We start from the raw sequence: 24,651 nt of genomic DNA, 5'->3' as shown, positions 1-24,651 counted from the left end.
CAAAGCTATAAGAAAACAGTGTCAAATAGATGGCATTTTCATTTTCAGCCTTAACTTTGGATTTGACTCTGGGCTTCTCAGCCTTGCTGTTGCATGCAGACTACTTCTGCATGGGCTTATGTCCTACAGATTAGATCCAAAACTACTTGAAAATCAGTGTTGAACGTGGTCCAGGACTTTGGCCAGGGAAAACAAAACCAGAGTGGAAGCAGCAGGTGACATTACCTTCCTGTTCAGTGTCCAGCACTCTTTCACAGGTTGTGGAAGCCTTGAATTTCACGTCTTTTTCTGCCCCAAAACTAAAATAATAGTACAAGAACTTCTTGTACAACAAAATATGAAAATGGAAGAGTAGGGAAAAATAGCCCCCGTTGATGGAGGGGGGAAGGGGAATACTGTGCAAGTGCCTACAAATTTTACGGTGTCCCCATAAACATGATGCACAATAGTAATAAAGGCAGACTAATGCGATATGAGAAGGACAGTTACAACAATACGAAGTGGTCAATCATACACCTGGCCTGACAATTTTATTACTGCAATGGGTCATTATTACAACAGGACATTTTAGCTCCCATAAGATATTTCAAGGGGAAAAGATGACTACTGGACAAGGTACATTACAAACGCAGTAATTACATCCCACAGCTGTATTTCACCAAAAGGAAAAGACAACAACATATCATAAGTCAGAATGACACCCAAACCTTTATTCTGAATCACAATAAGCCTTCTGACATAATTTTACAGGAAGTCTTTTGTTTCTCCTAATTCCCTGTCAAAAAAAATCTGACTCTACCTACGCAGAAAATGATACCTTCATTTGCCTGAAAAGAAAAGTGTTTTCCTGTGATCCTTTGCTTAAAGATAATAATCTTTTGCATATGTACTCAGCTTAGACAACTCATTGCCCACTCACTGGTCTGTTTGTTATCCTCCCAATCCGTTACTCTCCATGACAGCACTTTCAATTTAAAAGAAAAAAAAAAAAAATTTCAACCCTAGGTGAAGAAACCCACAGTCCACATGACGAGTTTCTACACTACTGGATCTCCAAAGTCTGGTCTTCTCAGAAAAGTCCATCCCTTCCTCCCTTCCTGTCACCATCATGTGATTTTGGCTCAACTTTTCTGAAGCTTTCTGTGAAATAACATCAAGAAAAATTAAATTAAATTAAATTTTAATTTTAAAAAAGGAAAAAGAAAAGACTTCTGATTTTTCCAATTAATCCTCTGTATTTTCCTGATGACTTAAATGATCACTGGACCAAAAAGAGTGACAAGTCTTTTGTCCTGATTCCACAGATATTCTCACAATATAATTCTATGCCAAGCCAGAGGACCATATATTTATTCATAGCTGCACAAATGGGAGAAAAAGGGTTGCAGTCTACTGACAGGCAACCCAGCTGACAGCACCTATAAACTTCCAGACATGAGACAACAATCCTCCCTCTGAACTAGCCATCTGTTGATTCAGTCCCTATCTGCATCATGACTTACAGTATTAGGAGCCATTATACAATATAGAAATCTGAAACATTCCTAAAGTCTGTACAGTTTGTTTCTGACATTATAAACTGTAAAAGGAATACAAAGATAACAAAAGGAAAATAATGACATCCTGGTAAAGTACATGTCCACAAATTTCTGTTACTGGGCCGTGTTTCCCCCAGATGAAGCCATGTCTGGATGCCAAGTGTAATCTCACTGACCTCCATAATGAGTAGCTCAGAATCAGGCTTCACAGCCTACACATAGCTGAAGCCAGAGTCCCAGAAGCCAGAGTCCCAGAAGCCAAAGTACCAGATCCCTGTAAAGTCAGCAATGGAGACAGGCTTTAGCTTGAAACAATGTAAAATAAATTATACCTAGGAAATGCTTCATTATCCTATGCCTGGTACGACTGTATTATCCATTGTAGCCCCAAGAATGTGCAGTAGTAAAACTGATTCAAGAGGTGACAACAAAATGCTCTGCTTTCAACCTTTTTAAAAAATCCAGATAAATTGCCAGCAAACATACCACCTTCAGCAATTTCTATTTGTTCTCCTTCTGTGGAATTTTTCTAATCGCAACATGTAGATGAACTTACTTTTAAGTTTATTAACAGAAATGGCAGACAGTCTCTGTGAAAGCATCGATTGAAGCAACAACATGTATCTTTTAATTAAATGGTATATCATAAAAAGGCTGTTATCACTTTGCAAAAGTCAAAACATATTCCTGCAGGGCAAAAATCAGCCTCAGACTATACAAGATAACTGCTTTCAAATGAGTTTATGTCTCCAAGACAGTGAGATGAGTCTTCAATTAAAATTCTTTCAGAAAAGGCCCTGTGCTATCCCAGAGCATTTGCTGAAGGACTATCTCATGTCTTCCAGTCTAACAGGCGCAGTGGTGACTTCTTAATCATGCCTCTAGCATGTGCTAGCAATGAAACATGACCAGATTCTAGAGCTGATTTTATTTTGTGCCTTAAGATGGCAGATTTTTCTTACCACAAAAACAACCACTTCAGCCCTACTCATGATTTTATACTACTGGGCAGCAAAATGCTTTCTCTTTTTCGCAAACAAACAAATTACTGAACATTATGTATACAGTGCTGGGAAGAAAAAAAAAAAAAAAGAGAATTCAGAGTGACTCAGATCTTACTGTAAAGCTGATAGAAGAACTCACATTTACTCTGCTGCAATTATTTATGAAAAGACTCGCAGACATTCATTTCTCCAAGGAGCACTATGTACCTGTTAACTAAAAAGCATCTGATATGAAACATCACTGCAAGGAAAAGGAGACAGGCATAGCTGCTGTCACCTCATCTTTTTCCTAGATTAAACAGATTAAATTAGTTATACCTAATTTGGAGCGCTTTATCTTGAGCAATCAACTCCGATAGATGAGGCCAGCAGGCCCTTTATTTGGACTTTGTTCCACGCTGGCAAAGCAAAACATTCATAAACCCAACTTAAGCACCAGTGGCTGCTTTATGCTGCCCAAGCAATAAAAATCACTTAAAGCTTATCAGTCACTATGCACCTCAATTTATTAGAGGGCACTTTATTCTAGTTGCTAACATAAATGACTGGAAAACAGAAATCTTTAGCTTATTTCCTGCTGCATATCTGCTTCCTCACTTAAATTATTTTTTTCACATGTTGCAAAGTTTATTTCTGGATTTATATCCAGCTGAGAAGCTTTAAGAAATCTTTGTGGGAAAACCGCATTAAACTGGATATATTCAAGACAGTGAATTATCTTTTATTACACAAAGATTTTACACTGTAATAACTCTGAATATGACCTTTGCTTTATGTTATAGTCATCATATTGGAGTAAGACCACCAGATTGTGAACTCACCTTGAAACTTAGCCGAGTGATGGTTTGCTCAAGCCTCTTGCTAAGAGGTACAGCAGAGTGGAGTAGTTATGGGTCAGCCAGCAAGGCCTGGCAATGCTGAGCGACTCATCCCTCCTGAAAGCAACAGTTGTCTTTGTGTAGGTTGAACAGCACCTTACAGAAAGGATCTCACAGCAGCAAAGACTCTAGAGATATACAAGCCTTAGGACAGAGCATGATCTCCACAGAGATGTGGCTTCAGAGACCCACCACCTGAAAACATGTGGGTTATGGGATCTGTTCTGAAAGGGTACAAGAATGCCACTAATGGGAAATATCATTCCACCAGTTATTACTCCAAATTGGCTCAAAAATACACTGGGTTCAGATTTAAATTCATTGAAACTAACTAGCAACTCTCCCAGTAAGAAGACGAAGCCACGCTGCAATAGAAGATGGTTCTGTACTGATGAAAAGGGAAGCACTGCTGTCACCTCCGTTGCTATGTGCCAGGGAAGCCATTGTGCAAAATTTCTAACTGGAGACAGCTGAGGAATTAACTCATTTAAATTCTATTTAGATCTGTTGGGCCAAGAAACTTTTGCAAAATCTAACAAGTATCGTTAACTAGAAAAAAAACTCCACTTTTCAATTGTAAATTTTTGAATTAACTTCATAATTTGAAATAAATCCATTTTGTTATGGAGTTCTGAACACACATATTTTTAACAAAACATTAGCAAAGGCATATTTTTGCATATTGTCCCTGTCAAAGCCGCATTCACTTATGAACTGGAGCTACTGTTACTCAAAAGTTCAGGAACCTTCAAATATCGTCCAAACAAGTATTTTTTGGTTTGAAATAGAAAACGCAAACATGAAATTTCATCAACGTTTATATTTACTTGGGAATTTTCCACCTCAATTACTTGGGCAAATTAAGATATTTTTCTCATATTTAAGAGATCTGCCCAGACACAAATAACATTATGAATATGTATAAAGCCATGAGCTATAAAACATGCAAATATCATTCTAAAACTGGGTTTGCATTTGGAAGCTCAGAATACTGGCTCTTTTCTTCTAGTTCTTCAGAAAATCATAGTTCAGAAGTCAATCAGGAGCTATATTTATGAAAAATAGTTGAACAACATGCAATCAGCTATGCTGCTTGCTGCAACATTTCCGCCATAGATTGCTGCAAAAATACCAGCATTTAGCCTGTTGCACAGCCACTATAAACAGGGAAAATAAAACATATAGCTCTGAATAACTATGACACCTTTCATATATTTTTCAGATCACAAACATCCAGACCTTTTCTAAAACGAGATCAGTAAAGCTGGATTCTCAAATGTCTTCACTCTCTTTCATAGCTAAAAATACGTCTCAAATATGAAGCAGGCTGAAAATAAACTGAGACAAATCAATATGGGTGCCCTTAGAGCACAGACAATTTCTCTGAGAGGCAGTTGCAGCAGAGAAAGGCAGCGGGGCCTGTAGGAAAGGCAGAGCAATCCTGGGAGAAGGTTTTAGCATCAGCAAGATGGAAAAGATATGGATTCACTATCTCCATTTCACACTTTTTCCCAGCAGAGCTCTGGTGCAAATTAAATCTGTGGTTTTTGCAGCAATGGGAAACGATCAAAGTAATTTAGTAGAAGAAATCCCCTCCAAATTCCTTTCAGATGTGAACCCCAGAGAGATGAACCTGACTCATTTCTTGCAGAAGAAAAATGCAAACTCCTGCCTAATCACTACAGGCATTACAAATGTGGCAAAAGTGACTGTTTTGTGAAATGTAAAGCACCGAGCACAAACAGGTAATCGTGGATACACGGCAAGGGCCTGGCCACCTGGCAAAGCACCAGGCAGAGGCAGCATCCAGCCTGTTAAAATCTCTTCTCGCAGCTCCACAGCACACCAGGTCTCTTTAGCAGCGGCTGAACAACAGCTTCTCAACCCTCAGCATTTATTGGGCTCTTTTCAGACAGGGCTTTCTCCTCCAGAAGCTTTCAGTGGGTTTCTAGGAGAAGAACTGAACGGCTAAATCACAAAAGGGCCTTAAAACGTGGATAACTGTGTAACTGTCTTCTGACTCAGAGTGCCTGACGATCTCAAGCACACATGAACACTTTTGCTTAGGTGGACTTACGACACAAGCAACTTGGGGGGCTCAAACTGCAGGACTTGTCAGTGCCACCAGACAGGTGCAGCGCTGTCCAGCCCCCTCTGAGGTTACCTTTTTGGCAGGTTTGAGAACCTGAAGGGCAGTCTCCGTTATGTGAAAACATTACGATCCCCCAAGCAAAGACAGTAAAAGCCTTTTTTAAGTCGCTTGCTCCTGTCCAGCCACACTGTAACTGGATGTGGACAATGAGGGCAGCCAGACCTTTCTCATTTTTCATGCCACAACTCAAGCAGTGGCAGAGGGAGGTTTGGAGCAGCAGCTCTCCACCACAGGTTGGTCAGTCAGGGCTGATGCGGTGGGTCACTCTTATTATACCTACTCAGCGCTGATCCACACCCTATCACTGCGCAGCATCCATCGATCTATATCCAATTACTGCACCTACTGCGTTTATCGATGACTTTTGGGAGGCGAGCAGAGCAGTAAGCACCCAAAGGCAGCCACTAGCTGTCTGCCACTTACCAAACAAGCTCCGAGCATCCCCAGTGACGTGCCAGCGCAGCTCCACCTTCACAGTGCGGAGGGGTTTCGGAAGGCAAACCAGGTAGGCGAGACACAATTAAGCACATTATTCCCCTCTGCAGCATCAGTCTGCTTTCTAGGAGCCTGAAAGGACCAGTCAGCGGAGCAGAGCTTTTTACTGGTGCTATCACATTAATTGCCAAATTATTTATTTATATGATGCATAACAAGCACAGACAAAAGCTTAAGAGAAGACATGGACATTTTGCAAATGGGAGATTCTCAACAGCCAGTTATTGTTGAGGCCAGTATGAATGGTATTTGCTGCTTTTTGGTTTTGATTTTTTTTTCTTTTCATTTCCAGGTAATGCTATTATGTGGTCATTTGAGAGGGGGCTGCAATTATGGGGAAAGAAGGTAACCTTTACTCCACGGTAATGGGGATACAAGGGAGACTCAGGACTGCTTAATTTCTGTATGCCTCCTGGCAAAGCCTGCTCATGCATTTCTGAGGGGATTGTACTTCTGAATAACACCCAGTCACCTTTTCCCAAATTGGTCTCTATGTGAATTGAACACGACGGCAAATATTGGTCATAAATAAACAAGGAACTGAGAAAAATACATGGAAGAATGTCATTACTGTGGTTATTCAGTAAAGGCTTTGTGACACATCTCCTGGTTGTGGCCACCTTTTTGCTTTCTTTTTTTCCCCACCCTCTTCCTTCCCACTTACTGCTTTTGTGAGCAGAGAGACATTTTCAGTAGGGATTTGAATGAGGCAGGGTGGTTCGCTGCACGCTTGCACAAGGGTGTCCACACGCAGAAGGTAGCTCCTGGTGAGACAGGAAAAGAGGGATACGGGGAAAAGACAAAATGAAGAGTAGAGAATACCACTGGCACAAGGCACAGAAACTGACATGCGCAAGCAGAACAAGCAATGATGATAATGAATTGCAAGCATGAAAATTTTGATGTCAGTCTCTTGACTAAAGAATAGCTTAGCTTGGTTAATAACAAAGAAAAACAGAAGCGAAATAGCTGAGAAAGGAAATGCTTGGACAGCAGTTAAGAAATGTGACTGAAGAATGTAGATTTAAGTATTCTATTCAGCATATTCAGTATGGAACAATTTGGTTCCACACTGACTTCAATGCTGTACCACTAAATAAAAAGGCCCACTTCTGTCACCTATCACTGCACAGTTGTGTCCAAACAGCTGAACTCTTCACATCACCAACAACAGGGTCACATCCTGTCCATTGGCTGGGAGCGATCTACATGCCAACTGCAGAGAGCAAAACTAAGGGAGTGCCTCTGCTGATGTTTTAACAGTACAGGTGGCTGCAAGCCCTGACACTGTTTAATCTCCCAAGTAACCCAGATGCGAGGGAAGAAGGAACACCAGGGATGAAGACAAATTTGACCATCTGCCTCAGTGGTGAACGCAGCAGTGGGGACATAAAACAACACAGACAAGGATTTAACAGAGCATGGGAGGTGAGATCATGAACTCAGATTTGGGAAGAGCAAACCTGGAACAATAATAAGCACATACACAGACTGCCCAGAGTAAAGGCTTGCCTAATCATCCTTCAGAGTCTCCTCTCCCTCACAATATTTTGAGAATCATGGGCTAAGACTTAAAACCCAGGGCACAGGATGGGAGGTGCAGGGCAGTCCCTGTGGCCATGGGGCAGCCTTTCTCTCTGGCAAGCCAAATGGCCCGGGGGAGCCAGCCCCAGATAAGGGGCCCTCAGCCCCCCAACCCTCCTCCTTGTCCACGTGAGGGCATCTTCCAGGCCGCTCCCAACACAGCCGCCTTTGGCCACGCGTGGGCCACTCCATCGCAGAGGCTTGCTGAGGTCACAGTGGCCACCACTGCCCCGCCTTTGCTGCGGGCCCTATAAAACAGGCCCCCTGCAGCTGGCCCAGCACTCGCTGAGCATCTAGGCCCTCTGACTGCCAGCTTGTGCAGCAGGAGGAAGACTAGAAGAGCAAGGCGAGCAGCAGGCCTCCTTGGTGTGCGAGGACGGCGATGCCGTCCGGTGAAGCACCAAGAAGGAATGCACCTGAGCAGAAGGAGTTGTGTCGTGGGCAGAGGGATAGCGCCGGCGGCACAAGAGACACCAGTGCCCAAGGGACCTCTGGCGCCCAGCCCACAGACACATACAGGCCGTACCATTGACACTGCAACGATGCGGGGAACAGGCCGGCCCCTCACACAGCCAGAGACAGGGGGCCTGGACCTCACCATAGGAGCAACGGTGACGTGGGGCGAAGGCGGGAGCATCAGGCAGACAGCCGCGGGGAGCGGAGGCATGCCCATAGTCCGGAGCACAGTGCGGGACCCAGTAATGGCCGTAAACCAGAGGGCAGCGTCGGACCCATGCATGAAAATCAAGCCAACAGTGGCGTGGGACCGAGGCGTGGGACTGGACGACCCCCTGGTTCGGCACCCTGGCCTGAGAACATTCCGGACGGAAGGCATCCCGTTTGGGCAGTCTCGGGCAAGGACTGGCTTAGCCTTCTGCCCAGCACCATGGAGCCCATGGAGCTGGATCCACCAGATGTGGAGGAACGGGTGGAAGTGGATCCACCTCTGCCGGGACAGGCCTGGGACTACTGCGGCATGTCTTTGTGCTCTGCCATCCGAGAGCACCAACAGCATCGCAGGAGTGCCCGGCGAGCCCCCTACTCGTTGCTCAGGCTCCATCGCAAGCATCAGCTTGGAGCCACCAAACACCACAGACATCCCGCAGGCTTGCCTGCAAGATGTCCCGGCAATAAACAGCTCTTGCCGATGCTCAGGGGTTGTGCGAGTGCTTCTTTTGAGGGGGGGAATGGGATAAAGTTGCGCCAGGGGAGGTTTAGGTTGGATATTAGGAAGAACTTCTTTACTGGAAGGGTTGTTAGGCATTGGAATGGGCTGCCCAGGGAAGTGGTTGAGTCACCATCCCTGGAGGTCTTGAACAGACGTTTAGATGTAGAGCTTAGTGATCTGGTTTAGTGGGGGACTTGTTAGTGTTAGGTCAGAAGTTGGGCTAGGTGATCTTGGAGGTCTCTTCCAACCTAGGTGATTCTGTGATCTGATAGTGAAACTCCTAATAGGATCAGCAAAAGCAGATGACTTGAAAACTCATGTAACTGTTAGAGATCTCAGTTTTCTTCCTAGCAAGGATACACTGCACAGGCTTTTACAAACAGTAGACTAGTGATATTGCTAGCTTCCGGTATTTTTAATATTTCACTGTTTCATTGGCAGCAGAAAGTAAAAATTGGATTCTGCAAATTTTGCACTTTTTTGCACTTTTTGCTGTTTCCCTCAAGATCCAGGCTTTGATATAAAACAAAAAATCCTTGTGTTTATTATGTATTTACATTACAAAGACCCTCCACAGTAAAAAGCACTGCCCTTTTTTTTGTTTGTTTTTAAGCTTAGTCATACAGATACCTGCCTCAAGCCAACTAAAAAAAAAAAGTAATGGCAAAAGAAGGAATAGCATTCCCCCCATCTGCTCACATCAATGGTGTCTTAATTTCAAAGATTAGTAGACATTCTTTAAAGGATATCATACTAAAACTTGGATTAATCTGTTAGAGGGTCACCTTCACTGTGGAAAAAGATTTAATTTCTACCATGGAAGATAAAAATATGGACCAACCAATATAGTTGCCTCTGAAAAAGTCTAGTTGAACTACTTAATTTGTAATTCAGGCACATATGCACATTAACAACAGTAATTAATTATACATTCCAACACCTAGCATAAAACACCATCAGTTCTTTGTTTCCTAGGGACCAACTGAAAATAAAAAACAAATTTAAACTGAGCTTAAGAAAAGTCCTTTACAAACACTACAGACAGGGTATGTACTTAATTGTGCACGGCTAGATTCATTTGGTCTCTGCATCATTTTGTATAGTATTAATCACAGTTGATCATGTATTAAATAAAATGAGTTACCATGATAAAAATCAGGCTGAAAAAAGGACTTACTCTTCCCTCAAAAAGTTTGGCTGTAAATAAGCGATCTAAAAAAAATGCAGCAGGAACTTGCAGTGCTGACTATGACTACACTGACTATGCCCATACACAGCTAAAACCTCTGCCATATTTTCTATGCTTTAAGAAGCTTCCCTAATCCAGGGTGTTTAAGGAATTAAAATGTTTGCTTCCATTTCTCCTCCCAAGTGTCTTCAACTTTGCCAGCACAGTAAAATGCAAATGTACATGTCTGGAAAGGAATGGACAGGTTTTGAAAGAGAACATAGTTGAAATCACAGCAAAAAAAGGCTGCCATTAACTCTCAGGTGGGCTAAGCCTGCTCCCTAATGGGAATCCAAGGTCCTTTTATGCTAACAGCTCAGGAAGAGCTCTGACTATTTCCCATCTCTGAATTAAAAGGCACATTTCAAGATTCAGACAAGCAGCAGGCAACTCTGAAGTCCCATAGTCAATAGCTCAGTTGAATAAACCACTACTGGGCAACACGTATTGTTTCCGCCAAAGAATGGGTTTTTAAAAGCTGTCTGTACCAAATGCTCCTGCAGCTCACCCAGCACGCTGTTTCAATCAACTGAGGAAACTCTTATTGTAAGAAGCACAACTATGCAACATGATTTTGCTCAGCTTGTGCTTCCACAAAGCAACTGGTTCTGCTTCTTAATATAGTTAGGATACATCTTAATGTTTCTTACACATTATTATGAAAGCATAATTTCCACCCTTTTCAAGTGATAATACAGCTGGATTCCTCACCATAGGCTACCTACCTGAACATACCCTTGAGGACAAAAACATCCTCACCAAAAATAAATGTAAAAAAAAAAAAACTATCAAAATCAACTGCACATTAAATCACCACGTTGTTTGTTTCTGACTATGTTAAAGAGACAGTAGTTTTTATTAAGCTCCAACTAGCGATGATTTATCAGAAGTCTCTTTCCTCACTCCAGAAGCGAAGTGCCAAGACACCACACTGTGTGCCCCAGCTGAGTTTTCAGGCTTTTTTTCCAAACTGACCCACCACATTTTGAAAGGTCAGATCCAAGAACTGTGCAAAGTCTGATAAAATATCCGGCTCTGAGTTGTGCACAAACGAGAGAGGAAGAGGACGGTATAAAGTCGCTTTACTCTATAACCATGTGCGACATGGAGTCTCACCATTTTAATACACTTGGCTAAAAAAGCAACTTCAGTAACAGGAGGAGTATGAAACGAGAAGAAAAAGGAGTGAGTCTTTCCTACTTTTTGCACTTAGAAATCTAGAAAAGTAGAAAAGTGAAGGAGACAATAAATGCACATCCATACTGCCCAAGCACAAGATTTGCCAGCAAACCAGCACAACTTTTAAAGATCCTCTGAGCTTATGCTGGTCCCTTTCTGGGAAAAGTTTGCAGCCACAGTTGTTAGAGTTTCTTTCTCTACTCCAGCAAGTTTTCTCCCTGGAGACTTTATCCCAGTAACTTTTATGCAAACACAGTCACAAATGCAGTAGTGTTAAGCTTTGAAGGTGAAAATGTGAAAGTATTACAATAATATTTTTTAAATGTTCTTACTTCTTTCCTTAGTACCTGCATTTTCAACTGACAACTAAAAACACAGAGTTTTTGGTGCATGGGTAACCTTTGCCTTTTTGAAAGTGTACTGCAAAACACTTCATGATTTAAATAAAAAGAACAAAACCAACCAAACAAAAAACAACAACAATAAAAACCCAGCTATTATGTTACACCTCTACACCCTGGCGGTAGATTACTTTAAATAGCTTCCAATCCATCCAATCAATTAGTGAATTGAATAACCCCAAAAAGGTGAAGCCATGAGCACAAGCTAAGTGTTACAGCTCATCTCTACTTAGAAGGAAAATACAGATGAAGATTAATGGAGAATTCAGCACAAGCAGTTCTATAGGAAGTGCTGTAACACAAGTCTCTTATTTTCTGGATTTTAAAGGCATCTTCTGGAAGACTTCTTATTACTGTCCAAAACCCCGTACTTTCTATTTTTACAAAATGATATAATTAGAATCATATACTTGTACCACAGACACCATTTCACTTTTACAGTACAACAAAGCAAAACTGATGTGTATTGATCTTTCCATCCAGCTCCGCTAAAGTAGAACTCCTTATACCGTGTAATTTCACTTGTGATTGTGTTACTGTATCACAGAGATAATACTTTACTTATTCAGTGGCATTAACAATAACTTTAGTGATAGGGAGCGCTGTGCTCACATTGTTAATATGGGACTGAGATCCAGCACTTCTATACCGAAAAAATTTCTACTCGTTTCATTGTAACTGCTAAATACCTGCTAAATTACCTGTCTCTTACCTAACTAGACTTCAAAGTATTAGCTCAAGAATCAGATTTTTCCAAGAACCTTAATTCTTCTGCCCAGTAAAATACTTTTTATTCTTTTGAATAATGGAAAGGAAATCCCCACAATATACCTGTGCAACCATTCAGTCATACACTGAACAAATCACATAAGCACAAGCTGTAACATGGATGGCAAAGCACCAGGAGACAAAATAATACAAAGTGGCCCGTGTTGGTATTATAGCTAGAACCAAAGATATCCTTTAAGAGCACAATATAAATAGCAGCGAAGAAACTTGCAGTGGGATAGAAAAACCTTCCAAACAGAGATGCTGGAAAAGGCCATTTGCCCTCAGCTTTCACCAAGCTGTTTGCAGGGAAACCCCATGGAAACTATCTGGGGAGCGGGAAGGCTTTGTCAGACAAGACTAGGACATGGTCCCAGTCTTCACAGCTGGAATGGTCAGTGCCACATTGGCACAGTAGAGACCAGGAGCTGTGAGGTGATAGCGAGGAAAAGGAATTGTTAGCGTCAGCATAGTGAGAGGGAACATACCTGTGGTCATTCCACACTTCATCAGTCAGTGTTTATTTCATCCTGTAGGTGCCCCACAGCCTTCAAAGATGAATTTTCTCTCTTCAGACAGAAACAAACTGCCTCCTGTTAAGAGAAACAACTTGCATGAACACCGTGCAGATTTATTCCTCTTTTTCTGAGCTTGCCCATGTGGTGGATTGCCCTCGGCCTGCATCCTGCTGCCCCTCACTGCTGCCCCTTCACTTCCCACCTCTCCCTGCCCCACCGCAGTCTCTGGGGGCTGCAGGGGGCTCTGCCCAGTGCCTGGAGCACCCCCACATGCCCCTCAGGGCCCACAGGGCTGCTCCCCATGATTTTTACCTCAGAACACCCTTTCCCAGAGCTTTTTTTTTTTTTGCTCCTCTGCCCATTTGCACAGAGGCACCGCCAGGACCAGGCCCTGTGGTGGAACCTTCTGGAGCTTCCTGGGCAGTGCCGTGCTCTCCTCACAGAACCCCTTAGGCGGCTCCCTGAGGCAATATTTCTCAGTAACATCCCCTTACTTCTTGCCAGGGTGCTTTTGTTCACTGTTGAGGTTTCACCATGCCATATGTGGAGGAAAAGTGCCCCTAAATCCCACACAGGCCTCCTGTGGTTGCACAGATGTGACCCCCACACAGCACTCTGTTCCCAGGATGGGAGGAAGCTGGTGAGAGCCTGACAAACTTTACACTTACTTAAGTTGTTCTGCATCAGTAACTTTGCTAGCAATTACCTAACTTACCACCTCGCTTGTAGTCATCAAATATTAGTGAAAGCTGCATTACTTCTGTAAATAAGGCAGAGCTAGATAACAAATTATACATGTAGCTGTTTATTGACTCATTAAGAGTCATACCTACAGCTGCACGAGGAAGATGCTGCTTTAGCTGACAGAAAGCAGAAGATGAGGATGTTATTTAAATCCATTATTCTGGAAAAATAAAAAATACCCAGACTTTGATATTCCCCAGGCTGACAGAGAAGCACTACCTGAAGCAAGACAAGCAAAGAGACCTGTCTGAGGTCCCACAAAACCTGGAAAGATGTTATTCATTAGATATATCATGGACACGAAAAGCGAGATGAGAGAACAGGCTCTGGTAACACCTCGACTACAGTGCTTCCAGTCCCTTCTTACACCAGATGATGCAGGCACAAGCCCTCGCACACTCACATCACCATGTCTCCTACACTAAAGGGGACACCGATGGTCCAAAGGCACAGCTCCTTCATATCCCAAACTCTCACAAAGATTATGGTCCCCCTGACTATTTTAGCTCCATCGTGACAAGTAAGGCTCTGGGATGGCACTGGTCTCATCTTTTTTCTGTGTTCGTTCTTCTGTCAGGTATTTCACTAGATGATACTACGAATCACTTTTAATTTGAGATTTCCCTTTTCAATTGAACTCTAAAATTGCATTAGTCTGCATTTATACCATCATTAGTAATAAATCTAGGTGCTTTTTTTTCCTTCCCTGTTAAAAGGCAAAGCTGCTCATCCAAAAATAGTTACTGCCCTTTAGCCCTATGGATTTTGTGTGTGTATTTTTCATATTATCGTCTCGTGCTTTTAGCCTCAGTAATGATATTCCAGTAATTAGAGACAAACTAGCATGCAAATTGCCAGTAGCAGGTTCCCCTCAGTTACCTCATTTATAGCATGATAAAAAATTTACTTCCAGGAAAGCGAAAAGCAATGAGAAACAGCTTGTAATGCACCAAGTGGTGGCTGACACACGGTGCAATGCTCTGGCTTTGCAGTCCAGGATCACCGCCATAAATTCAGGCTGCTCCCTGCCCAGCTGTCTGTGGTGTTGTCAAAATACACCCTGGGGGCGCTTGTTCTGACAGAACTCTATCTGGTGGGTGTCTCTGCCCCTGCCTACCGTCTCTGAAGAGTCAACGCAAAGGGTGAACCCCTTCCTCACTTTACTGATGTGTTTTTTCCAATTAATGAACCCTAACATCTCTATAATCCTGCCCCACAGTAAGGTTTCCTAATTGCAGGGCTCTGCCCTACAACTACTCCAGTTTGCTCCTCAATGGAGCTTGGCTCACTTTGAAGACATTCCCAATATTCACGTACTCAACTGTGCACGTAGGGTTGCCACAGGACTTACGAGACAAGAAAACATTTCATCACCTAAAGCACAAGGTGTTACAACTCAATTAATTCTCTGAGCCGCATGACTTGCTACGCAATCACCATGGAAAACCACAATTGTCTACATTAAATCAGTGAACCAGAAATACATTCTCAGCGATGACAGCTATACACATTTTAATTTATTCACTCTGTTTGATGTTTCTAAAGATACATTTTAAACAGCAACAGCCCTTTTGGCTGTCCAGAAGGTTCCAGCATTCTCCAGGCTGCTACACGCAAGCTGAAAATGAGGCCAAGGTTCATTCCTGGGTCAGTGTCCAGTACTAACAGGAATAATTTTATACCAGCACTTCTTTTATTTTAGTGAGAATGAAAGCTGCGTATAGATGGGGCTTACAGCACTTTTTCTGTGGTATATCTGTCCTCACTCCAAAGTAGGGTGTCATGTCCAGGTCCTGTCCCTTTTCCTGAGTGTTGACAAGGCTTACGCAACCAGGAATAAGAAATGCAGGAGACGTTCCTGCAGAAGAGTAAGCAGTAACCAGCCAAAAGGCCTATCAAAATTTCAGCACATAAGACGAGATTGTACCCTGTTGAATTTCCTTCGCTTTTCGTTCAGGGACAGGTTTTCCTTCCAGGTCATGCTTAGAAAGGTTTTGTGTAGCTGCTGTGGCAATTGCCAGAAGCAGCAGCCAGACCCCAGTAAAAGGGCAGAGACACTGCAGAGTTAAAGCAAAAGGAGCCTTGGAGAAAATACAGACAGGGTGAAAATGTCCCAAATGACAATTCCTGAAAAACCAACTCTGTTTGCACGGGCACCTATTTTCTTCGTCTCACATCAACACACACGCTACATGCCATTTGTGAGGTTTTATTTGTTAATTTTCTGAAGTCCTCTGAGATCCTGATGTTTGATCAGCACATTTTCAATTGTTGATATCAGCTATGAAACTATTTGAAATAAAGTCTACAGGCGCTCGGTAAGAAAATGAAGTATTGCCGCTCTGAATGAAAGAGCAGTGTGACTAATGACAGTGTCAGGAATCTGATGCTTTCTGAAACTAGCGCTGTATATTAAAACAGCCCTTCTGTACTGATAACTTTCAGAAAGGACTATAATAGCATCCTTTCAACTAGAGCCTTCCATCTCTCCAGATATTTCATTGCACTCCTAACTTCAATATCACCTTCCTCTTAATAGCAAGGCTGTGCATTATAATATCTCCTGTGTTTTGGCAGGGTCAAAAATACCAGTGCAGCTGATAGAAGAAACAAAGCTTAAGATTTGTCAGAAATTTCTTCAGGAAAGCCTAAGTATATATATATTTTGATGTACAAATACCTTGTGGTCTGAAAAACTGTTACACCAACTGCCAGCAGAGGGGACTTTCTTAGCATTTGTCAAATTAAACAAGTAAATAGAAGTTGATAGGTAAGAGGTTTTTTGTTGTTGTGGTGGTGGTTTCTTCTTACAATTATGGTTATTATTATTTTTAATTAAAGTGTTTTTGAGTTCATGAACTTGATGAGTTTTCACAGGCTGATAAAAATGGGCACAACCCTAACACTTGTGCCAGGCAGCTGACCTATATTCCGCAAAGCAAAAAGTAACAAGAGCATCGTACTAACACATTTATTTTAAATGCATCCTTGTTTGCACACTAATGCTGGTCAACTGCTGTATTTTTCAGGCCCATGCTGGCATTGCTACATAAGGTATATCCCTGCAATTGCCAGGGAGCACATTAAGATGGACAAAATCCCACACGCTGTTCCTGCAAGCCAGCGGCCCACCACACTGGCCAGCTTGTTGCACTGCAGAGCTGGATCAACAAGCACAAGCAGTCCAAAGTCTGCCCTTCAGGAGCATCAAAAGCAAGTGGGAAATAAGTTGGTAGACCTGAGAGAGAGAGGGAAGTGTGGGGAGGGCAGCAGAAAGCAGTCTGGGCTTAAACCATATGTACAAGAACAGGGAAGCAGCAGAGAAAATCCCTCCTTATCCATGCAGTTGAGCTAACCTGGGTGGATTTACTTCCTCTCCCAGACAGAGTGTAGAGAATGGGTTTAAAATAAAGGATAGCAATTCACACATAGTTTTCTTTATAATGGCCTTCACAACGAAGGTTGGTTTTTACACAGGTTGTACACAACACACACACAGCAACTGTGCTCCTAAAGAACCAGGGTGCTTCCATATTGATGTAAAACCATGACAGTGAGCACAAACACCACAGCTCTGCAAAAGTTAAGTTTTACCTCACGCTATGGGCGTCAGCTGAGATCAATAAGCTCCAAGCTGCACCTGTTTTGGCTGCCACAGCAGGCAACTGGCAGTGCAGATCTGGAGGAGGCTGGCCTCTCTCCTGCAAAATATGGAGTATCTTCAATTCCCACAGGAATCAGCAGGTGCTCAACCTCCTCAAAGGCTGCCTAAGCAAAGCAAGGCTAAGCCCTGACCACTGCACATGCAGACTTCTTCCTGCACACACACCAACCCCCCTTTTTCTCCAAATCTTTCTTTCTTGCTAGCTTGCATGTAGCAAAGGCTGATGGCTGCCTTCAAGACACAAGCATCCTGTGGTTAGCTCATCACATCTTCATCAGAATGAAGGGAAGCAGCTCCAGCACAGGGAATGTCTGTCATCATTAATGTGCTCATAAAAAAAAAATACATATATATATATATATATATATATATATATCCCCGAACTTTTTCTGGTGCTTTTTTGTCCTTTTGACTGTGCTGCTGAGCCTGCATATTTCCAATAACCAAACAATTAGAGTAACTCAGTAATAAACTCAACAATAACTCGGCAGTAAATATGAGCAACTCTATTTCAAAGAGACAGCCCAAATTTTCAGCAGGTTCAGTGAATCCTTTAGGATCCATAAACACTTTCTAAATACAAGCTAAAATCAAGCAGGCATCTTTCTTCCCCCTCCCCCCCATTCCATTTCTCATCATATTTTTATTATTATTTGACTGATTTTTTAGTTTCTCTCAGCTATCCTTATGAAACCATCTTTTGCAACGTCCATCTCAAGCAAAGAATGAGGGCGGTGTTTAATATAATTGGATATAACAGAAAGAACCAAAACAAGCCAAAGGACAAATCCATATATTAAAATCTCCTCCCCTCCATTTGCTCTCATACATTCATCACCTGACTATAGTAAAATAATGCTTGATATTAACAATTCCTAGTGTGTTAGGCTTCAGACAGCATTTAACCTGAGAGTCATCTATTAATGTGAATGGAAACAAGGGGGGGTTGTCTCATCCTGATGCGCATTACAAGCAGAAATAATCTGCCATTGCCACTGAAGCTTTTTTTTTTTTTTAAAAAAAAGGCTCAAGTGAACAGAAATTGGTAAGATAAAGCCACTATATAAATCATATTCTTCTTATTAATGTTATGTATTTTTATTTTCCAGAAATCAAAATAGTGCACTTTGTATATGTTCAGAAATCATAGGCATATTCTGAAACGTTTAATTTACATGCAAATTAGATTCAGGGACCTACCAGTTGCAGTTATTCTCTTTCAGTCAAACTGGCCTTTAAGCCTGAGTAAGAGGATAATACGATGGCAACAAGATTATTACTGGTCCTATAAAAGTTTAGCTTCCAAAAGCCATGCAAATTTGATTCAGTAAACAGGAATTGTAACACAGGAAAAAAGAAAAAAGGAAGAAACATTATAACAACAAAAAGTCTGGGTCTCCAGAGCAGCAAATCTGAAATTGCTTAATTTAAAAATAAAAATAAAAAATAAAACTAAGGCTTTTGGAATTATACTGCTTTCTCACGTGTGAATTATCTAGCTGTAGAAACCTATGCCTCACCTTTATTCTTCCAGAGAAAATGCTGATAGTTTACTGTATTTGGTCTATAATCTCTTATTGTAGCCCAAAACATTTCACTGATGTTCTACTTCAAAAGGTTTAATAGTGACAACAGATATGGAAGAAGTAGTTTAGCAACAGAAGGTGTTATTATCCAAAGCCTGATGAAGCGAAAGGAGGAACTCCAGATCATAATGCATTTAACCAGAACTGTTCTTTCTGTCTGGTACACGACAAAAACTACTCTCTAGAGAATTATTTTAATGCAAGTTTCACCAAAGCACTGAACCATTCGGTAGCTGGACCTTGTGAGAGCAGTGATATGGTAGTTAGCCCTGATCACCTTTGTAACAAATGAAAGCATTATTTGATGGAAAAGTGTATTTCCTGAAACCAAACCAAACCAAAAATATACTACTTCTAATGGTTCACATCAGGTTAGACACTGAAAAACAAAAGAAATATTTTATCTTTGCCTGCCTCTGGCTCAAGAGGCCTAAAGGGAACAGCTCTGAAGACATCTTAAATACAGTATATTCAAAAGGTGCACTTTTCCATATTAGAGCCATGGAAATGGAGGCATCAGACATCTTGCAAAACCAAGTCTTTTCAACGGTGAACAGCTAAAATCTTGTGAACAGCCCCTATTTCACAGCGAAGGAAATCACTTCACGTAACTCCTCCTGTCTTGCAATTTTACTATACATAGAAATAAAATATTTAGAGCATCCTTATGTAGTCCGTGTGTGTGTGATTACAACAGCAATAATAGCTCAATGCCAACCTGCAGAGAGCCCATGATGGTTTCATTGTAATGGAGGAATACAATAAGAAATTGTTTAGGAAGTTCATGAAAATGCTGTGACAATGTCATTAAGAGCCTTGTGCACTGTGATGGGAAGACAATTTGAATGCTACTTGCGTAGAGGTTCTTATTACAAGGTTTGCACATTGAAAAATTAGTTTAGCAAAATGATTTTCAAGCGTGGCTGCAGCATTTTCACAGCCATGCAGTTACCAAGCACAGGCCTAATTTCTACCCTCCCACGGAGTGCACAGCTTTCAGCAACGTGTGAGGTGCTGCAAAGGTGATCCCAATCAAGTGTGTGCAATTAGACCTCTGTTTCCGTGTCAACCTAAAGCTGCACTGGCAACAGGGGTTTTATTGCATATGTGCCTGGTCTCCACCTGCAGGCGCCCTCCAGCACTTGTAGCTGCTGCTATGCTGAAACCGTGTACCTTAAGACATATTATAGGTCCTTAAGACATGCTATAAGGGTCCATAACCATAGGACAATGCTATATAGGTCCTTATCTAGTTTAACTACTTAAGTGTTGATTCTTAATTATGCTCCGGTCAAAAAAAAATCCAGTTGTTGGTCTTTTCCTGGATCAAATTTCCATCTGTTATCTTGGCTACTCTACTATTTTATTATTTACCAGCTTGCCTATTTTTTTAAATCTTTTTAGAAATTGGATGACCAAAACTTGACCCTATGCTCCAAACACAATCTAAGAAGTACTTCATACCGTATTAAGATAATACCTTGGAGACAGCTGTTTTTCCCTCTTGACCCACACCAATATCTTCTTAAAGAAATTGTGCTGCTGCTGCTGGGGATGTAAATGTTGGTGTTAGAGAACGTTTGCAGTAAGCAGGCTTCCATGTAAAAATTGGTTTGCATTAAGTTACAATACTTCAGGAGCTACAATGCCAGTGTTGAACTTTCACTCCGTTCCCTTCCATACGCACAATAAGTTATGATTATACACTTTTTTCCTCTCCCACAAATAATACACAGTTATAAAATATCCAGCTTTTTACCTCTAACCGTGCCGACCCAGGTGGCATCTAGCAGCATTATTAATTTGCACACACCAGGCAGAGTCCACTCAGACCACGGGCAGAGAAAAACCCCAGCTCAGAGCATGGCTGCACACTGTAGATCAAAATGACTACGTCAAAATCATACCATGAGACTTCTCTGATTCCCTTAAATGCACTTTGCCTACATCCAGGCACATCCCACAGAGCTGCTGGGCTGCAGGAACTCATCCAGTGTCAGCAAGCAACACCGGGCTCCAGTGCTCACGTTGCTGCTTCTCCAGCTCAGGACCAGAGCAGGGGACAGCAAGAAGGAAATGCTCGAGATGGCTCAGGTAGGATGTTCTGGAGGTGCTGCCCTCTGCATAGAAAGTGGATTTTCCTCTTCTAAAATAAATCAGCACCCTGCGTTAAAATGAGTCTTGCGGCTGGCATGGTCCTAGCATTTCATCTCATCCAAAAGATGAAGCTTTCTGACTGAAATTAAATAATCCCATTTTAAAATTATCATATGACAGAAAGGAAAAATTACAGCATGCATTTCAGCCACTGCAAATGGTGGTAGCACACAGCCTCCATTTTGGAGGGAGGCTGGTGCTTCCTGGGAAATTATAATCAATTTCTCCTCTCAATATCTCTTCATCCCTGAAGGTCTGTCCATCAGGAAATGGTGATTTCTTCACTAAGATGTTCCCATACAGGTATCCCTCCATCACTATCAGTTCTTCTTCCAACATTTCATTTCGTGAATAATTTCACAGCTCACTGCTCCAACCCTCTCATAATCTTTCAATTTTTTTCAATTTGAAAAGAACTACTGCATTACCAGTGATTTATTAGGATTTTATCTATGGCCAATTATGACTGATTTCAATAACCTGTTTCTCAAGCTCTCACAAACTATTGATTAGCGCACACGTTTTTTAAAACTCTTGCCTCAGATTCACACACTACATTAACTCAATAATGGTTCCTACAAAAGACGAATAATAATATAATAAATCATTCCTACTGCCACAAAATTTGCCCATGCATCTCTTAACCTTGTTCCGCCTGATAGTGTACAGGTGACCATGTAAATACAGTTCACTGTGCTAATTAATTTATTGTGTTCTCTACAGAATAAGGTAATAAACAGCCTACTCAGGCAAAAAAGGGTTTCAAAGTTTTATATGCCCACTTACCAACTATAACTGCACATCAGGGAAGGAAAATGAATGATTTGTGCATATGTTCTACATATATGCGTGTAGGTAGAGCATCTAAATGGCTAATTGGAGCTTGTTGATGGGATTCCTCCATGATCAATAGAAGAAAAGTGGTAGTGGAGAAGACAATTCTTCCCATCTATTGCATTTTCCTGAATGGGATGTGATGAAGGGAAAGGCTAGAGAGAAACATTAGCCCAGCTTCCTGACCTTTAGAGGGTTGAAGTCAGTTGAAATGAACTTCATTCTCCTGTTGAACTTTGGCTGTCTTGCTGGGTCTGTTCCCACATTAACGATGCTGTTGGGAGGCGACTCCGACAGTAATCAACACTTTGTAATCAGGTCCCAATACAATAAACATTGGTCATTAAAATAAATCTACGGGTGCTACTCATAATCAAAAAAAAAAAAAGTTTGAATGGAAAGACTTGTATAGCCCTTTTCTAGATTTAACCAGAATGGCCTTGATCTTGCAAACCCTTCACTACGTTTGTAAGCTTTAAGCAAGCCTCGAGTTACAAGGACGTGTTTGACATGCGAATGAATCAGGGCCTGCACATTTTACTGAGCTGGCCTTTTGCATTAGGTCCTGTTTCACACTTAGTGAAGCAAAGCAACATGGCCATGAGAAAAATAGCTTCTGGTCTAACATGAAAGAAAATAGCTTTTTGCAGCCTATTACAGAGTACTCCTACTGAACTAAGAGAGAAAAAGTGAAGCACAGAACGAGGCAGACCAGCCTTCTTACTGAGTTTTACTCCATGCAACCTAAAACTGCTTTTCCTCCGAGAATCCCCGAGCGCATTGGGCAATTACAAACAAATATGATAAGACGTGGAGGTCTCAGAAGTTTTTTAATTCCTACAATTTTTTGAACACTGGCGATGGGATAAAAATCATGTCTCTTAGTCTGCAGCCTTTCCATAAGTGGCTGTAAGTGGGTTTCCCCGCTTACACAAGGGCTGCAGACTCAACTCCAGAACTACATGCTGCTGCGAAGCAGCACGACCATGCTGACAGCCAGCCAGCACTCCCACCCCCCAACCCAGTCTCAACACTTCTGTGCTCCTCTGCAGCACCCACTGCAGACATGGGAGGGAGCGGAGGCGACGGTGGGGACACTGGAGATATAGTAGTGGGCAGGAGCTGCAAACTCTTACGAATGTAGACATCGTGCCCTCCACTGCAAATATAAAGAGTTCCTTACCTCTTTTCAACTGCAAAGATGCTACTAAAGGGTTGGGACTCCTAAGGAGATAAGCGCCATTTTATATTTATGTTGCTCTAAATAAACATCAATAATAGCATTCATATGGTAAACAAAATTAGCAAGACTGGATCATAAAAATAGTTAGAACTTGGAAAACCACTTGCTTATGGTTAATAGCAGCACAGCTGTACCTGTAGGGCACTCAGACTCCATCCCAAGTGAGCTTTCTCTGCCTTCTGTTGGGAATTACATTTCAGGTGCAGAGCTGTTTCCTACCATCTATGCAGATAGGAAGCAGGTAAAACATACAACAGCAGAAACCACTTAGGCTCAAGCTGGCAATGAAACTTATTACTACCTAACAGCTGTTTAGTAGCCCACACCCACCCCTGCACAAAAGTCTGGTTTACAGCTTGTCTTTGCTGCCTGCCAGAGCCCTCAGCACAGCTCACGAGTGCTAGCTGGGCTGTAGACATGGATGGAGCACAATCCCATCCCAAAGACCCAGTGACAGCCAGGGAGGCAGCAAGACAAAAGCTTCCAAACACCAAACCACAGCTGCAGCTCTGCCAATTCAGTGTTTTTGAATGGCCATGCTTCCGAGGGCAGCCAGAGCTGAACCGAGGCAGCTGCTGGACAAATGCAAGAGCCACCAGCAGCAGTCCCGCCGCATCGCAGCAGCCCTCAGTACCTTCTCCTCAGGCTTTGGCTCCGCGGCCAAGACACCACCGCAGTGTCTGTGCTTATATCTGGGGCTCTGCCCTGTTCAGTAGCTTCTTACAGATCTTCCAACCCAACAGCCATGCCAGCTGGATGTGAATTAACTTCAGATCACAGCTCTGAATGCTCCCAAGGCAAGGCAGAAGTGCAAATGCAAAGTTAGTGCTAAGTGGTTCCTCTTAGGAAGCACCAGATGTAGGCATTCCCTGCTCCAGCCACGGGTAATATCCTGTACTGGAGACCCTTGGATTCACCCTCTTCCTCCTCACCCTTCTTAATTTGTAAGGGTCAAGTTCACCTTTTCCAAGGCGAAGTGCTTTTTGCTATCCGCTGGCAGAGGTGATAACAAAGCAGGATATTCAGCTTGCACATACCTGTTCTGAATACCTGTGAGACCGCATCTTGGCTGTCATCTGATCTGCTTGAACTACCAGCCTCAAGATTTGATACAGGAAGTTGAAGGGCAGCAGGCATCCTTCAGAACATGAGGCAGACATTTTTCTCCAGTTCATCCAGAATTCTGCTTCATTTGGGACTTCTTTATTTGAATCTAAAAAGCGTATTTGTAAGAAACCAAATGAACTTCAAACAAGCACAAAGAAGCAGGATACCATATGGCATATTCAGATTCACAGAGTTGCTATCCCGCTTAATAAATTTTCTTTTACATCCATTTTTGATAAAACTATTGTATTCTACAGGGATTTTAATTTTATGTCTCAAAAGGAGGTTAATATATTAAATTTTACTGTATACAGATTAAATGAGGACTTTTGAAAATTCTCAAACTTATCTGCACAACTAAATAAATTTTCTGACTTTGCACTTGGGGTAATTGTAATAGAGT

At 42.1% G+C, this 24,651-nt stretch overlaps 1 long non-coding RNA gene across 3 annotated transcripts; it reads right to left on the bottom strand.

Annotated features, from left to right (window-relative positions):
* Positions 1-266: 266 nt before the first annotated feature.
* LOC121073291 lies at positions 267-24,318 on the bottom strand. 3 transcript variants are annotated; one of them, XR_005821594.1, is made up of 6 exons: positions 24,179-24,318; positions 12,884-12,988; positions 6,732-6,831; positions 2,682-2,756; positions 1,715-1,812; positions 267-1,140 (listed from the first exon to the last, which is right to left on the bottom strand). It is a non-coding gene; the product is annotated as an uncharacterized LOC121073291 (long non-coding RNA). The 3 variants fall into 3 exon arrangements; XR_005821593.1 differs by lacking the exon at positions 24,179-24,318 and adding an exon at positions 13,226-17,644; XR_005821592.1 differs by lacking the exon at positions 24,179-24,318 and having other exon boundaries at positions 12,884-13,170.
* Positions 24,319-24,651: the final 333 nt, after the last annotated feature.

The sequence above is a fragment of the Cygnus olor genome, chromosome 7, assembly GCF_009769625.2.
Source record: "Cygnus olor isolate bCygOlo1 chromosome 7, bCygOlo1.pri.v2, whole genome shotgun sequence".
NCBI classification, from domain to species: domain Eukaryota; kingdom Metazoa; phylum Chordata; class Aves; order Anseriformes; family Anatidae; genus Cygnus; species Cygnus olor.
This window is presented reverse-complemented; position numbering and strand designations above follow the sequence as displayed.